The 17,811-nt window shown below is 39.7% G+C and overlaps 1 protein-coding gene across 1 annotated transcript in view; it reads left to right on the forward strand.

The window, feature by feature from the left end:
* The first annotated feature begins 4,423 nt into the window (after positions 1-4,423).
* The window catches only part of RFWD3 (ring finger and WD repeat domain 3), a 245,495-nt gene continuing 232,107 nt past the window's right edge, over positions 4,424-17,811 (forward strand). The window contains exon 1 of the mRNA XM_053719462.1: positions 4,424-4,541. The gene's annotated coding sequence lies outside the window, so the exon portion shown is untranslated. The remainder of the gene's footprint in view (positions 4,542-17,811) is intronic.

Consider the following 17,811-nt stretch of genomic DNA (forward strand, 5'->3'; position numbering starts at 1 on the left):
ACCTCACTCTACCGAAAGAGGATTTGAAAGTTTTTATCCGTAAACACTCCAAGTTTTAAAGGTGTTTCCTTATTCCATACAAGAGGATTCTGCAGACAGCGTGCTTTGACAAGTGATTACGTCTCTACTTACCTCATACTGATTGAGTTCAGTTCAAGTAAATGCACACCCATAGGGGGATTGGAGGTTTTAAGAAGTACTGGATTCATATGAACTGTTCATGTGCTTTTACCTTTGTGTTTAAGGACTTTTTTTTATCATTATTTATGCTTATTTATTTTCAACATATATTTATGTGGTATTTTATGTCATTATTCTCCTATTTGTATATATTTTTTTATGTACTATATGCTAGGCAGCACTTACCTTTTTATTCTATTTCATATATATATATATATATATATATATTTAATACAGTCTGAGGCGTATATTTAATATGTTGTCTGAATATATGTACAATATATATATATATATATATATATACACACAGTATATATATTCATTAGAGTATCTTACACTTACATGAAGATTAGGCACAATTCCTTTTGTAAGATTCATTTTTTTTTAATGTCATACAGAGACTTGCAATGTTAATTTGCCTGGGGTTGTATATTGGAAACTTCGCAGGGGACAATTCCCACCCAAGTGACATGAGCCATCTCCTCAGCCAGAAACTATTTTTTTCCTGAGCCCAATCAAGCTTCAAACAAAATCCAGTGAGCCATGGTGTTAAATTATCACATGTGTCTGTTAGCTTATAATTTGATCTAGACATAATGTCTAGAATTTGTGGATTCTACACAACAGGGGCACTTAATATCTTGCATACACTTAGGCCATGTCTGATAAATGTATCACTCATCTTGGGCATACACCTCTGAGGGATCTCAAAATGATAATTTCGCTTTGAAGTAACTGTCTGATCTAAGATCTGGAATACACAGAATATACAGATGACTATCTTTTTGAAACAATCTGTCTTTCTTTGTTCTCACCTAGATGCATTGTAATTAGGAAAGAGGGGGTTGGTTTACACACAGTGACATTTGAAGTTTTACCAATGAAATGAATTATTTGGTGTACACAACCATAGATTTATTAAATAATATAAATATATATGCGTATATTATTTAATAATACTCAGATAGCTTGACAGGAATCTTTTGGCTCTCTACAAATAACCGATAATAATAATAATCACATCTCAATGCCAAACTTCCCAGTTGCGGGTCGAGATCGAGAGATCCACAGTCGGTATTAGTGGACGCGTTAGCAGTTCCTTGGAAGTTCAGACTTATTTATCTGTTTCCTCCATTTACCCTCCTTCCTCAAGTAATTGCTTGCATCAAACAGGAGCAGACATCAGTTATTCTAATTGCTCCGGCATGGCCATTCTGGACCTGTTTTGCAGATCTAGTGAAGATTTCCTCCTCTCCTCCTTGGAGGTTGCCTCTTTGAGCGGACCTTCTGTCTCAAGGCACTTTTCTTCATCAAAATCTAAATTCTCTGAAGCTGACTGTGTGGATTGAATGCTTAGTGCTGTCCAAAAGGTTTTTCTGAAAGGGTCATTGATACTTTCATTCAGGCCCGTAAGCCGGTTACTTGATGTATTTATCACAGGGTATGGAATAGTTATTTGGCTTGGTGTGAGAAACAGGGTTTTTCTTGGCACAAGGTTAAAGTTTCTCGAAATATTTTGTGTTTTCAAGATGGTTTGGAGAAAGGTTTATCTGCTAGTTCTATCAAGGGCCAGATTTCTGCTCTTTCTGTGTTGCTGCACAAGAAATTGGCTAGTCTTCATGATGTTCAGTCTTTTGTTCAGGCTCTGGTTAGAATCAGGCCGGTATTTACACCTGTTGCTCCTCTTTGGAGCCTTAATCTTGTTCTTCGTATTTTGCAAAGGGCTCCATTTGAGCCTTTACATTCCATTGATATTAAACTTTTGTCTTGTAAAGTTTTATTTTTATTGGCCATTTCTTCTGCTCACAGGGTTTCTGAGTTATCTGCTTTACAGAGTGAATCTCCTTATATTGTTTTTTTAATGCAGATAAGGAAGTTTTGTGCACCAAGTTAGGTTTTCTTCCTAAGGTTGTTTCTAACCGCAATATTAATCAAAAGATTGTGGTTTCTTCCTTTTGTCCAAATCTTTCTTCTCAGAAAGAGCATTTACTACACAATCTGGATGTGGTTTGTGCATTGAAGTTATATCTTCGTGCTACCAAGGACTTTAGACAATCCTCGTCCTTGTTTATTTTATATGCTGGTAAGCGCAGGGGACAGAAGGCTTGTGCCACTACTCTATCTTTTTGGCTGAGGAGTATCATTCATTTAGCTGATGAGGAAGCTGGTCAACAGCCTCCTGAGAGGATTACGGCTCATTCTACTCATGCAGTGTCCTCTTTTTAAGAACGAGGCATCTGTAGAACAGATCTGTAAGGCGGCTACCTGGTCCTCTTTGCATACTTTTTCAAAATTTTACAGGTTTGATGTTTTTGCCTCAGCTGAGGCTTCTTTTGGAAGAAAGGTTCTTCTAGCGGTGGTGCCTTTAGATTAGGTTCGCCAGCATTGCTTTGCCCTCCCTCCTCTTTAGCAAACACAGACCGCAATCCTCCACCAGCACAAATGTACTTACCTCAGCAATGACGAAACCGGCTACCTCCAATCATGGCGTCCACCCAAGAGCATCCATCTCGTGAGGCCATGCCGTGATTGGAGGAAGCCGGTTTCGTCATTGAAGTGCTAAGTACAGAGGAGTTGCGGGCATAAGGATGGCGGTCTGTGTTTGCTAAAGAAAAAGGTATTTTAAAAAAACAAAAAACGCTGCAATGTAAAGTTTAATGAATGAAAGTGCCCCTGTTTTTAATAGTATTTTTAAAAACCGGGTACTCCTTCCTTAAACTTTACATTCACTTTAACCCTTTGGCTGCTAAGCCATTTCCCACCTGGGTGCTAATATCTTTTTTTTTTTTATTATTATTTTAGAAATTTTTGAAAAAAATTTTTTAACGTTTTTTTTTTTTTTACAGACACCCAAGACTTACACTGTTGAAAAGGTTAAGGCTAAGCAGCATGCCGCCTCCTCCTATACTTAACATTGTTAAGTATAAATAAAGTTGCGTGGTGACGTCATCACGTAATTGCGCGTGACGTCACCGCGCATCACGTGAAGCCCCGGCGATGCCTGTCACTCTACAGGCACGATCGCTGGGGTAGGAGCAGTAAGGAGCCCCCAGATCTCCCTCAAGGTGGGAGAGTGCTCATGACGGCTCTGAGCCGTCATTAGCACCAGAGTGAGAAACTCTGTGACGGCTCAGAGACGTCATTAGCACTGAAAGGGTTAAACTGATAAAGTAAACAACATGACTGGACCTGCACAATCCAGATAAATGCTCCCTTGCAAGTCCAGAAACTAGCACAGTTTTTGGCTTATAAAAAGTCCAATGGGATGTGGCTACTGAGAAAAATTTGAGGTAAAATATCTTCTTTTTTCACATAGAGATGTTCAGGTGATATTTTCTATCAGGTTTTTACAAATATGCTGCTTCACTTTCAAGTACTTCAACAATTGGCTGACAGTGTACACCAATTTTCATATAACTGCCCAGTCAAAGGGGCTTGGAAAGCGGAAAGAGCAGACACTCCCCCTGTCCCTGCATATGAAAAGACAGATTGCACAAACAATAACAGCAGGAATCTGTAGACCCGGGTCTACATCTGATACTGTGGGGCTTGGTTATGAGTTTGAAAATCAGCACGTTATTAACCTTTTAATGCTGTTATGCCATTCTATTCGATCATAATCACACTGGGCTTTAGAGCCGTTATGACAGAATAGAACGCCATAGCCAACAGCTGTCCTGAAGCCTTCTGTGCTTCCTGTATTTGATCACGGTCTGGAGGGCGTTCCTAGGGTTATAGGGACGCCCCCCCAGACCTGATCCAATAATTTAAATCTCGTGATCGTGTGCACGATTGCGTTATTTCAATTTGTCTACATTGGAACAGTTGTGCCGATGTAGACACTTTAGCCCTGGCAGGAAAGGGTTAAATGGTTAATCAACAAAACATTTATCCCAATAGTGTATGTAAACCTAGGTTACACTGAATTATATAATAAAGAATAGTTGCTGAACATTCAAACATCAGCATTGGAGTGAAACCATGAAGCTTACATAATGTATTTTGGTCCCTTTAACAACCTAATAGACTGGTGACATTCTATAATAAACAGTATATGATCAACACACACACTATCTATAGTTACAATTATTGACCTAAAATAAATACATCACTAGCTAAGCCAATACATTTTTATAGCCCATCTCTCTCTCCAACCACATCAGCAGCGATTAGCGTAAATACACCCGGAAGTACATGTTTCTAAGGGGGTTGGGACGAGTGACGTAATACAGTGTTTGACCAACGAGCATTGAGCAGTGATGAAGGTGGTTCCTGGTTCTGGTGGTTGGCGGGGAGATTGATCTAACTTGACGGGTTTTTACTTCACTGGTTGCCCGTTTCGCGGGTTTCCCTTCTGTTAGGTAGGTTGGTATTAGCTCGCTAGTTTTTATAATTAATCGGACGGGTGAATTGTTTTATTTATTTATTTTGCTTGATCTAGCTTTCATGACCCCTTAATGAATCTACAGTGGTCTTACCGTGGTATTGATTTTGGGGCATAAATGCATTGCAGTGGTGAGGGGATGTTTGGCTTGTCACGTGACCCTGTATTTGTGTAAAGTCTCCGTCCTGTTGGTTTCACTTACACAACAACAAATTGCAGGGCTATATAGCGATCGTTTGAAGCGTAATACCGAGCTTTTGATTATTGTCTGTTTTGTATTCATCAGATTATCAATACTCACAATAGAGACTACGTATAATTGTAAGATTTTTAAGGCTAATCGAATAAGCAGATCTAAGTGACTTGCTACTTTCTTATTGCCTTGTTTTCCTATTTAGCTCTACTAATCGTTCTTTATTTACCTCCTTACGTCATTCAACTTGTATAGTGTGTACATTTTAAGATAAAAATAAATAGTAATGTAGTTGGCCATTTGCAATTAGAAGAAGGCACATGCGCCAGTTTATAACACACCCCATACTTTCAAAATGTGAAACAGCAGTAAGGAATTGACAGATTTATTAGCAATTTAACACTGCAATGTAGTTGGCAAATTGTGGGAGCCATGGTTCCTATAGTTAATGCCCATGTCTGATATAATCAGATTTCATAATGCCTGATGTCAGCACCAGTGTTGTGTCTGTGAGAATATTTTGAACATTGGTACCCATGGTAAAAAATATGGAATCTTGTGCTTACATCCAAGGTGATAGAAGTGACACTGCTTCACAATGTATTGCAATTTGCAGCCCTCTCAAGTGTTTGACAGAACACTGACTGTTTAAACTTTAAAGCCTGTAAAGATTTGTTTTAGCTAGATAGTTTACCCAGATCCCTCTTACCTATAACAGTAACTGAAAACAGCAACAGTCTTGCTTGTAGATCTCATGAACATCAAGATTTCTACAGGTGTAAATTGCCTTTCAAATTCCTGCACCAACATTATCATGGCCAATACCTCTTATAAATATATATCTATTTTTTAATATACATTTAGTTACCCCTTTTTTAATATGAAGAAGTACTTGTCATCTTTGGTATAAAAAGAAACATGGGGGGGAAAAACAGGACAGGTTGAGTAAGTTCATAGGGATTGTATAAGACATTATTATTTTAAAATATGATGGGTTGAGATAATTTTTTTTAAAATATGTCAGATATTAGGTTGGGGGCTTTATGGATGGATAAGAATTAAAGGAATAGTCTAGTCAAAATTAAACTTCCAATATTCAGATAGAGCAGACAATTTTAAGCAACTTTCTAATTTACTCCCACTATCAAATTATCTTTGTTCTCTTTATATCTTTATTTGAATTTAAGCATAGGAGCTGGCCAATTTTTGGCTTTGAACTTGGGTAGCGCTTGCTGATTGTTGGCTACATTTAAACACCCAGGTGCTGAACCAAAAATAGGCCGGCTCCTGTGCTTACATTCTTGCTTTTTCAAATAAAGATACCAAAAGAACGAAGCAAAATTGTTGTTAGGAGTAAAAATAGAAATTTGTCTGCTCTATCTGAATCATGAAAGTTTAATTTTGACTAGACTATTCCTTTAATGGAGAAAGTTTCACATTCCTGTCATTTGTAAGTGAGGAAGTGATGAGTAATGTAAGACTAGAAGAGTTGAAAAAATTGCATAAGAGTATTTCTAGATCTGCAAAATATTTACCAATGCAATGGTGGGTAACTATGCTCATAAAATTAATTTTGGAGAGGTTGCAAATGAAATATTCTTTTTAAGAATATAAACCTATAGGCATGCAATAGCTTTTATAGTTTTTCTTTTCTTCTTTTTTTATTATTGTTATCCCTCTTCTGGCTGCTTTGTGTGTGTTTGTGTTTTGTTTGTTTTGTTCGAAAACAGTCCAGAGACGTCAAACAGAGGGAGCGTACTCAGTTTGATCAAAGCAATGTATGTAATACAAAAGTCCACTAAACTACATTTTCTAAATAAGTGAGAAATATCTCAAGAGATCATGAACAGCATCAAATACAAACCTCAAAAAAGCAAAAAAATATGAAAATCTTAAGATAACCCAACATCCAAAGCTTTACTGAAATACCCCTAGGACAGAAATGTAAAAAAAGTTATTCCACACGCCTTACAAATAGAATAACTGAAACAATAAGAAACAGAATAGCCCTATAGGTAAAAAAAAAATCAAATGAAATATTCACAGAAAGAGAAGAAATTCACCTGTGGTGTGTGTGTATATATGTGTGTGTGTGTATATATATATATATATATATATATATATATATATATATATATATATATATATATATATATATATATATATATATATATACACACACACACAACAAACAGAGTTATACAGCGCTATAAATACAGAAAGTCCCAATCAAAAAGGTACCAGTAATGTCCTATGTATGTAGGTCTCCCTGTTTTCTTCCAATCACACCAATTTGTTGTTGTCTGGAGGGAGAGAGAGGTTCTCATCTTCTACCTGTACCTGCAGCCTAATCCCAAAAGAAAACAAAGTCCCCCTGCGAACAGGAAAGCTCCTTGGAACAAATCTAGAACAGAAGAGGGAAGGGCGCACATCAGAAAAGACCTGGTGTAGTATGTCAAAACACTTGCTATATATTCTATGATGCAGTGTCAAATGCCAACTCACATGTTACTACCTCAACCTTATGAGGTATAGATGAGACTCTGAATGATGAATGTCCACAAGGAAGGCAATTCAATCCCCTTATGCTCCCAGCTTCCTTCTCTCTCCTTAGACAGTGTGTTCTCCTCTCCAGCAGAAGATTAACCACTTCAAAAAGATGTCAGCACAGTCCTTATAGGTAGAAGTACTCTAACCGGTTTGCACAGGGGGTGGCCAAAAACGATTATGCACACAAATAGAGCTTTATATATAAAAGTGTGCTTTTATTAAATAGACAAATTCATGCATGTACTGTTGCTTTAAAAAACGTGATAAAAACGTAATTTAAACTTAGTGCAATGCTGCAATGTTCCAAACAATGTATCTTAGCTGAGAGCTTGTAAGTGAGTGCTGGGTTTTCTCTGTGTGTTGTATTAATATGTTTTGTAATTTTCCCTATGGTTCTTGCACCCAGACCTGTCTGGGGTTAACTGCTTGTGACTCTGGGGACAGCACAGCTTCCTGTGAGTGCCAGTGGCACCCAGGGCTGAGCATGTTGCAGGGTCATGGGATGTGTACCCGGTCCGGTAAGAGAGTGCAGTTCCCTTCCGTGTTTTGTATATGTCTAGGGTGGTTACATATTCCTGTGCACCCTTCCCTTGTTTTCAGTTTGTTTGGATTTGAAAGCTTGCATTGTGTGGCTGTTTTAGGGTCTCAGGTATTGGAAAGGACCTTGACGTGGTACCTGAGCTTGTCCCATTTGGCCAGATGCGGTGACTAACCTTTCAATTTTTGCTTTTAAATCTTAGCTGAGAGCTTGTGAGTGCTGGGTTTTCTCTGTGTGTTGTATTAATTTGTTTTGTAATTTTCCCTATGGTTCTTGCACCCAGACCTGTCTGGGGTTAACTGCTTGTGGCTCTGGGGACAGCACAGCTTCCTGTGAGTGCCAGTGGCACCCAGGGCTGAGCATGTTGCAGGGTCATAGGATGTGTACCCAGTCCGGTATGAGAGTGCAGTTCCCTTCCGTGTTTTGTATATGTCTAGGGTGGTTACATATTCCTGTGCACCCTTCCCTTGTTTTCAGTTTGTTTGGATTTGAAAGCTTGCATTGTGTGGCTGTTTTAGGGTCTCGGGTATTGGAAAGGACGTGGTACCTGAGCTTGTCCCAGGGCTGAGCATGTTGCAGGGTCATAGGATGTGTACCCAGTCCGGTTTGAGAGTGCAGTTCCCTTCCGTGTTTTGTGTGTGTATATATATATATATATATATATAATATATATATATATATATATATTCTTGAATTTGGAAGTGCACTCTCACTCCATTGTGCCAACTGCCACCAATTAGCAAGCGCTATCAAGGATGCTGAACCTAAAATGGACCGGCTCCTCCTAAGCTTTACATTCCTGTTTTTTTGTTTTTGTTTTTTTAAATAAAGATAGCAAGAGAACAAAGAAAAATTGATAATAGGAGTAAATAAAAAATTTGCTTAAAATTGCATGCTCTGCCTGCATTATTATTATTATTATTATTATTATCGGTTATTTATAAAACGCCAGCTGCGCTATACAAAGAATAAAAGAACAAAGAATAAAACAATACAGGGGTGCATTACATACACCAGTGTTTCCCAAACCCAGTCCTCAGGACCATTACTCAGGCCAGATATTCATTATCTTTACTAGAGCACAGGTGAAACAATCAGCTGATGGGTGAGCTGATTGTTTCACCTGTGCTCTAGTTAAGATATAATGCATATCTGGCCTGAGTAAGGGTCTGAGGACTGGGTTTGGTAAACACTGACATACACAAACAAGTACAGTACACGGGTACATTACACTTGTAGGTACAATAATTGAGTTATACAAAAGGAGAGAAATGCCCTGCCCTTGAGCACAGTCAATAGTAGTTCACTTAACACTTTGAGTGCTAATAACGGCACTGAGCTGTCACAGAGTTTCCCACTCTGGTTCTAATGACGGCTCAGAGCCGTCACTAGCACTTTCCCACCTTGAGGGAGATCTGGAGGGTGCCAACCGGTCCTACCCTGGCGATTGTGCCTGTAGAGTGACAGGCATCACCGGGACATCACGTAAGTGTAAGTCTTGGGGATCTGGAAATAATAAATTTTCACAAAATAAAAAATAAATTAAATCAGCTTAGCAGTCAAAGGGTTAAAGGGACAGTCAACACCAGAATTTTTGTTGTTTTAAAAGATAGATAATCCCTTTTTCTCTTGTTATGTTAGGTGTATCCAGTCCACGGATTATCCATTACGTGTGGGATATTCTCCTTCCCAACAGGAAGTTGCAAGAGGATCACCCACAGCAGAGCTGCTATATAGCTCCTCCCCTAACTGCCATACCCAGTCATTCTCTTGCAAGCTCTCAACATAGCTGGAGGTAGTGAGAGGAAAGTGGTAAAATATAGTTAGTTTTTTCTTCAATCAAAAGTTTATTATTTTTAAATGGTACCGGAGTGTACTATTTTATCTCAGGCAGCATTTCGAAGAAGAATCTGCCTGCGTTTTTCTATGATCTTAGCAGAAGTAACTAAGATCCACTGCTATTCTCACATATGTCTGAGGAGTGAGGTAACTTCAGAGGGAGAATGGCGTGCAGGGTATCCTGCAATAAGGTATGTGCAGTTAAGTTTTTCTAGGGATGGAATTTGCTAGAAAATGCTGCTGATACCGGATTAATGTAAGTTAAAGCCTAAATACAGTGATTTAATAGCGACTAGTATCAGGCTTGCTATTAGAGGTATATACTCTGATTAATGTGCAATATGAAACGTTTGCTGGCATGTTTAATCGTTTTTATATATGCTTTGGTGAGGCTTTCCACTGTTATAGTATAAAAGTTACAGTTGGTGCAGTTAAAATTACAAACTGTGACATTCAGCTTCCCTCAGCAGTCCCCTGCATGCTATAGGACATCTCTGAAGGGCTCAAAAGTAGGAGCTGTGGCAGTTGTTATGACTGTTTAAAAAACATATTTTTCGTTTTGTTAATCTGTTTTTTGTATTAAGGGGTTAATCATCCATTTGCAAGTGGGTGCAATGCTCTGCTAACTTGTTACATACACTGTAAAAATTTCGTTAGTTTAACTGCCTTTTTTCACTGTTATTTCAAATTTTGGCAAAATTTGTTTCTCTTAAAGGCACAGTAATGGTTTTTTTTTATATTGCTTGTTAACTTGATTTAAAGTGTTTTCCAAGCTTGCTAGTCTCATTGCTAGTCTGTATAAACATGTCTGACATAGAGGAAACTCCTTGTTCATTATGTTTAAAAGCCATGGTGGAACCCCATAGGAGAATGTGTACTAAATGTATTGATTTCACTTTAAACAATAAAGATCAGCTGTTATCTTTTAAAAGAATTATCACCAGAGGATTCTGACGAGGGGGAAGTTATGCCGACTAACTCTCCCCACGTGTCGGACCCTTTGACTCCCGCTCAAGGGACTCCCGCTAAAATGGCGCCAAGTACATCAAAGACGCCCATAGCGATTACTTTGCAGGACATGGCGGCAATCATGGATAATACCCTGTCAGCGTTATTAGCCAGACTGCCTGAATTCAGAGGAAAGAGCGATAGCTCTGGGGTTAGACGTAATACAGAGCGCGCAGATGTTTTAAGGCCCATGTCTGATACTGCGTCACAATATGCAGAAGCTGAGGAAGAGCTTCAGTCTGTGGGTGTCGTCTCTGACTCGGGGAAACCTGATTCAGATATGTCTACTTTTAAATTTAAGCTTGAGAACCTCCGGGTGTTGCTTGGAGAGGTTTTAGCTGCTCTGAATGACTGTGACACAATTGCAGTGCCAGAGAAATTGTGTAGACTGGATAAATACTACGCGGTGCCGGTGTGTACTGACGTTTTTCCAATACCTAAAAGGTTTACAGAAATTATTACTAAGGAGTGGGACAGACCCGGTGTGCCGTTTTCCCCCCCTCCTATTTTTAGAAAAATGTTTCCAATAGACGCCACCACACGGGACTTATGGCAGACGGTCCCTAAGGTGGAGGGAGCAGTTTCTACTTTAGCAAAGCGTACCACTATCCCTGTCGAGGACAGTTGTGCTTTTTCAGATCCAATGGATAAAAAATTAGGTTACCTTAAGAAAATGTTTATTCAACAAGGTTTTATCCTGCAGCCCCTTGCATGCATTGCTCCTGCCACTGCTGCTGCGGCGTTCTGGTTTGAGTCTCTGGAAGAGGCCTTTCAGACAGCGACTCCATTGACTGAAATACTTGACAAGCTTAGAACACTTAAGCTAGCTAATTCTTTTGTTTCTGATGCCATTGTTCATTTGACTAAACTAACGGCTAAGAATTCTGGATTCGCCATCCAGGCGTGTAGTGCGCTATGGCTTAAATCTTGGTCAGCTGACGTGACTTCAAAGTCTAAATTACATAACATTCCCTTCAAGGGGCAGACCCTATTCGGGCCTGGTTTGAAGGAAATTATTGCTGACATTACTGGAGGTAAGGGTCATACCCTTCCTCAGGACAGGGCCAAATCAAGGGCCAAACAGTCTAATTTTTGTGCCTTTCGAAACTTCAAGGCAGGTGCAGCATCAACTTACTCTGCTACAAAACAAGAGGGAACTTTTGCGCAATCCAAGCCGGCCTGGAAATCTAACCAGGCCTGGAGCAAAGGCAAGCAGGCCAGAAAGCCTGCTGCTGCCTCTAAGACAGCATGAAGGAACGGCCCCCTATCCGGCAACGGATCTAGTAGGGGGCAGACTTTCTCTCTTCGCCCAGGCGTGGGCAAGAGATGTTCAGGATCCCTGGGCGTTGGAGATTATATCTCAGGGATATCTTCTGGACTTCAAAGCTTCCCCCCCACAAGGGAGATTTCACCTTTCGAGATTATCTGTAAACCAGATAAAGAAAGAGGCATTCTTACGCTGTGTGCAAGACCTCTTAATAATGGGAGTGATCCATCCAGTTCAACAGATGGAACAAGGACAGGGATTTTATTCAAATCTGTTTGTGGTTCCCAAAAAAGAGGGAACCTTCAGACCAATTTTGGATCTAAAGATCTTAAACAAATTCCTCAGAGTTCCATCGTTCAAAATGGAAACTATTCGGACAATCCTACCTATGATCCAGGAGGGTCAGTACATGACCACAGTGGATTTGAAGGATGCTTACCTTCACATACCGATTCACAAAGATCATCATCGGTTCCTAAGGTTTGCCTTTCTAGACAGGCATTACCAGTTTGTGGCTCTTCCCTTCGGGTTAGCTACAGCCCCAAGAATTTTTACAAAGGTTCTGGGGTCTCTTCTGGCGGTCCTAAGACCACGGGGCATAGCAGTGGCCCCTTATCTAGACGACATCCTGATACAGGCGTCAAACTTCCAAATTGCCAAATCTCATACGGACATAGTGTTGGCATTTCTGAGGTCGCATGGGTGGAAAGTGAACGAGGGAAAGAGTTCTCTATCACCCCTCACAAGTCACGGAGTCCAGGTTATCAAAGCTTCTAAATTCCTGTCGTGTTCTTCGGTGGCTCAGTGCATGGAAGTGATCGGCTTAATGGTAGCGGCGATGGACATAGTGCCATTTGCGCGCCTACATCTCAGACCGCTGCAATTATGCATGCTCAGTCAGTGGACTGGGGATTACACAGATTTGTCCCCTCTGCTAAATCTGGATCAAGAGACCAGAGATTCTCTTCTCTGGTGGCTATCTCGGGTCCATCTGTCCAAAGGTATGACCTTTCGCAGGCCAGATTGGACAATTGTAACAACAGATGCCAGCCTTCTAGGTTGGGGTGCAGTCTGGTATTCCCTGAAGGCTCAGGGATCGTGGACTCAGGAGGAGAAACTCCTCCCAATAAATATTCTGGAGTTAAGAGCAATATTCAATGCTCTTCTAGCTTGGCCTCAGTTAGCAACCCTGAGGTTCATCAGATTTCAGTCAGACAACATCACGACTGTGGCTTACATCAACCATCAAGGGGGGACCAGGAGCTCCCTAGCGATGTTAGAAGTCTCCAAGATAATTCGCTGGGCAGAGACTCACTCTTGCCATCTATCAGCGATCCATATCCCAGGTGTAGAGAACTGGGAGGCGGATTTTCTAAGTCGTCAGACTTTTCATCCGGGGGAGTGGGAACTCCATCCGGAGGTGTTTGCTCAATTGGTTCATCGTTGGGGCACACCAGAATTGGATCTCATGGCGCCAAGCTTCCTTGTTACGGATCCAGGTCCAGGGACCCAGAAGCGACACTAATAGATGCTCTAGCAGCACCGTGGTTCTTCAACCTGGCTTATGTGTTTCCACCGTTTCCTCTGCTCCCTCGACTGATTGCCAAAATCAAACAGGAGAGAGCATCAGTGATCTTGATCGCGCCTGCGTGGCCACGCAGGACCTGGTATGCAGACCTGGAGGACATGTCATCCTTTCCACCTTGGCCTCTGCCTCTGAGACAAGACCTTCTACTACAAGGTCCTTTCAATCATCCAAATCTAATTTCTCTGAGACTGACTGCCTGGAGATTGAACGCTTGATTTTATCAAGGCGTGGCTTCTCCGAGTCAGTCATTGATACCTTAATACAGGCACGAAAGCCTGTAACCAGGAAAATCTACCATAAGATATGGCGCAAATATCTTCATTGGTGTGAATCCAAGAATTACTCATGGAGTAAGGTTAGGATTCCTAGGATATTGTCCTTTCTCCAAGAGGGTTTGGATAAAGGATTATCAGCTAGTTCTTTAAAGGGACAGATTTCTGCTCTGTCTATCCTTTTGCACAAGCGTCTGGCAGAGGTTCCAGACGTCCAGGCATTTTGTCAAGCTTTGGTTAGAATTAAGCCTGTGTTTAAACCTGTTGCTCCTCCATGGAGGTTAAACATGGTTCTTAAGGTTCTTCAAGGAGTTCCGTTTGAACCCCTTCATTCTATTGATATCAAACTTTTATCTTGGAAAGTTCTGTTTTTGATGGCTATTTCCTCGGCTCGTAGAGTCTATGAGTTATCAGCTTTACAATGTGATTCTCCTTATCTGATTTTCCATACAGATAAAGTAGTTCTGCGTACAAAACCTGGGTTTTTACCTAAGGTAGTTTCCAACAAGAATATCAATCAAGAGATTGTTGTTCCATCATTGTGTCCTGATCCTTCTTCAAAGAAGGAACGTATTTTACATAATTTGGACGTAGTCCGTGCTTTAAAGTTTTACTTACAAGCGACTAAAGATTTTCATCAAACATCTTCCCTGTTTGTTGTTTACTCTGGACAGAGGAGAGGTCAAAAGGCTTCGGCAACCTCTTTCTTTTTGGCTTCGGAGCGTAATACGCTTAGCCTATGAGACTGCTGGACAGCAGCCCCCTGAAAGGATTACAGCTCATTCTACTAAAGCTGTGGCTTCCACCTGGGCCTTTAAAAATGAGGCTTCTGTTGAACAGATTTGCAAAGCGGCGACTTGGTCTTCGCTTCATACCTTTTCAAAATTTTACAAATTTGATACTTGTGCTTCTTCGGAGGCTATTTTTGGGAGACAGGTTCTACAGGCAGTGGTCCCTTCCGTTTAAGTACCTGCCTTGTCCCTCCCTTCATCCGTGTACTTTAGCTTTGGTATTGGTATCCCACAAGTAATGGATGATCCGTGGACTGGATACACCTAACAAGAGAAAACATAATTTATGCTTACCTGATAAATTATTTCTCTTGTGGTGTATCCAGTCCACGGCCCGCCCTGTCCTTTTTAAGGCAGGTCTAAATTTTAAACTACAGTCACCACTGCACCCTATGGTTTCTCCTTTCTCTGCTAGTTTCGGTCGAATGACTGGATATGGCAGTTAGGGGAGGAGCTATATAGCAGCTCTGCTGTGGGTGATCCTCTTGCAACTTCCTGTTGGGAAGGAGAATATCCCACAAGTAATAGATGATCCGTGGACTGGATACACCACAAGAGAAATACATTTATCAGGTAAGCATAAATTATGTTATTTACCATTCCCCAGTTTTGCATAAGTAACACAGTTATAATAATAATAATAATACATGTTTTACCTCTGTAACTACCTTGTATCTAAGCTTCTGCAGACTACCCCTTATTTCAGAGTATAGAAAAGAACAAAGGAGCGCCTCGTGTAGAACCACCAAACATATTTGTGCATAGATATGAGCCAAATGGATACTCGCATATCACTGGAGCACCCTAAATGTGCTGGTTGGTACAGGCTGTCGATTTATAGGGTGTAACAGCTCACCCACTTCTGGGGATCCTTTTGTGCTGCAGTGAAGAAGTAAAGCAAAAGAGCACTACATGTGCAGATCAACCAGAATATATAATAATGTATTTTAGCAATGTCAACAGGGTACTCACATTCTAGACAAGCACACCTATGTGCTGGTAGGAGTAGACTGATTTCAGGAGGGTGTATCAGCTTACCCAATCAGGATTCTCCCAATAATCGGGATACAGGTGCAGGATGGAGTTAATGTTTGTGTTCCAATTGATAGTCAATGAACACAAATGAGTAAGGTGCTTCCACTCGAATTTCTTAAAAAATGTTTATTAAAAACAATATAAAAAACACAAAAACAAGTAGTGGAACAGGGGTATCCTAGTATCCCCTTTGCAAATCAACGCATTTCTCGGCACTAAAAGGCCTTTTCATCAGGCATAAAATCACCTTACTGACACTGCTGCTTTTTATAGCTCATATCAAACCCTGTGGGAGCAACCCCCACACTATTGGGGGCGTGTTCTCCAATGAATCATATCCACCTGTGTACCTATGTGGAATCACATACAAGATAAACCTAAAAATGAATGCCGAACTACCTATCTAGTATATTAATGCAACATTACGCAGTTTATACATCTAACAATATTGGCCTGAAGGGAAACATACATCAATAACAATATTGCAAATGGAAATAAACACATTTCATTAACATTAGTTATATATATCCAAATTAAACCCATTTCCTTAACATTCGTGACCCCATAGTAGTGATCCTCTTTTTATACATATATATGATGGAAAGCTTTATCGTTCCTTTCATGTTTGCTAAATCACTTTGTTTGCTCACATGTTTCAGCCCTTTCTTTATCTTGGGTATAAGAACGAATCCTACCTTAATTTGTTGGCGGTGTGAGGAGATTAGGTATAAGGAGGTTCAATATTTGGTTGGTCTTTGCGAGAAAAGAAATGTTGAATGGATCCGTTTTTATGAATGATCGTGCATCAAATGTATACGATATTAAAAACTAGCTTCCGTGTATCATATATTCAACCTATCCCAACAGGACACGGAGTATGGCATTTCATTTGTCCTATCATATAAGGGGGCGTGTGTCTTTTAGAACGCCCATCTAGCAACTAGATGTGCGTCATTGGCTGCTGTCACTATGATTCATAGTAGTGTTCGCGTGATTGGCCCTTTCTCCCGTGGTTGGAATCTATTGGCATCTGTAGTCGTTCCCTGCCATAAACAATACACAAAAGCTGATCTATCTATGCAAAATTTGTCACGTTCACGTTGTCAGATTATATGTACATCGTTTACGGTAGCCTCATGATTTTTTTCAGAGCCCCCAACACTACGATAGGGCGGGACAATGCTACACATTTCCAAAGCATAGTTAGTTGCCACACAGGCTCGGTAGGATAAGTACACTCATAATAAATATGACTAGTTCAAGCCTATCTCCAAAAATAAATGGAACCACAAGTGTCAGTATAAGTGTAGGTGAAACTAAAATGAAATACCTAAATACAAGAACATATTGTTATTCATCTAACTTTTATCATATATAGTATAGGTTAAAAAAAAAACAGAAAAAATGGGGGGTGTAAGACAGCTAACCTACAAAAATAGTAAACTAATCATAACCTAAAAATACTAATAATTATGGCTATAACCTAATATTTATTTTAGAAATGTGTATAGTGTGTGATATGTAAACAAAGTATATTCACCCAAAAAACTATCTATTAGTATTATATTGGCCTGTAATCCAAAAACCAATGTAGTGATAGGATATATATGAGTATAAAGATAATCAATCGGATAAGTGAGTATGAGTGAAAAATAACTAACCTCTAGTGTACTTAAACAAATTAATGACCCATAAATAGGAAAAATTACATTATATCTATGTGCAAGTGTATTTTATGTCTGTCACCCAGTGTCATATATTAACAAATATATCTAAATGTGTATAATAAAATGTCCAAATTATCATATAAAAACTAATAGTATATCTCCTAACTAAAGGTAACAATCCTGGATCATTGTCACATATAGAATCACAAATACAATAATAGTCTCTAATAAATTCAATTTCTTAAGGATAAAGCTAACTATATATACCCACATATAATACAGATGGTACCTAGGTGGTAAGATAAACAACCTTATTATTTAAACATATGTGGCATGATTATCCTCACCTTAACGTGTATTCGATAGTTAGATCTACAATACGCATATATCCTAATCCTTGCCCAAAGTAAACTAAAGTATACAAAAACCAAATCCACATTATACTTAAAAAACTGCCAAATCTATAACTTTGTTCAAGCCGGTTTGGGAAACACTGACA

This window comes from Bombina bombina, chromosome 1 (genome assembly GCF_027579735.1).
Source record: "Bombina bombina isolate aBomBom1 chromosome 1, aBomBom1.pri, whole genome shotgun sequence".
NCBI lineage: Eukaryota > Metazoa > Chordata > Amphibia > Anura > Bombinatoridae > Bombina > Bombina bombina.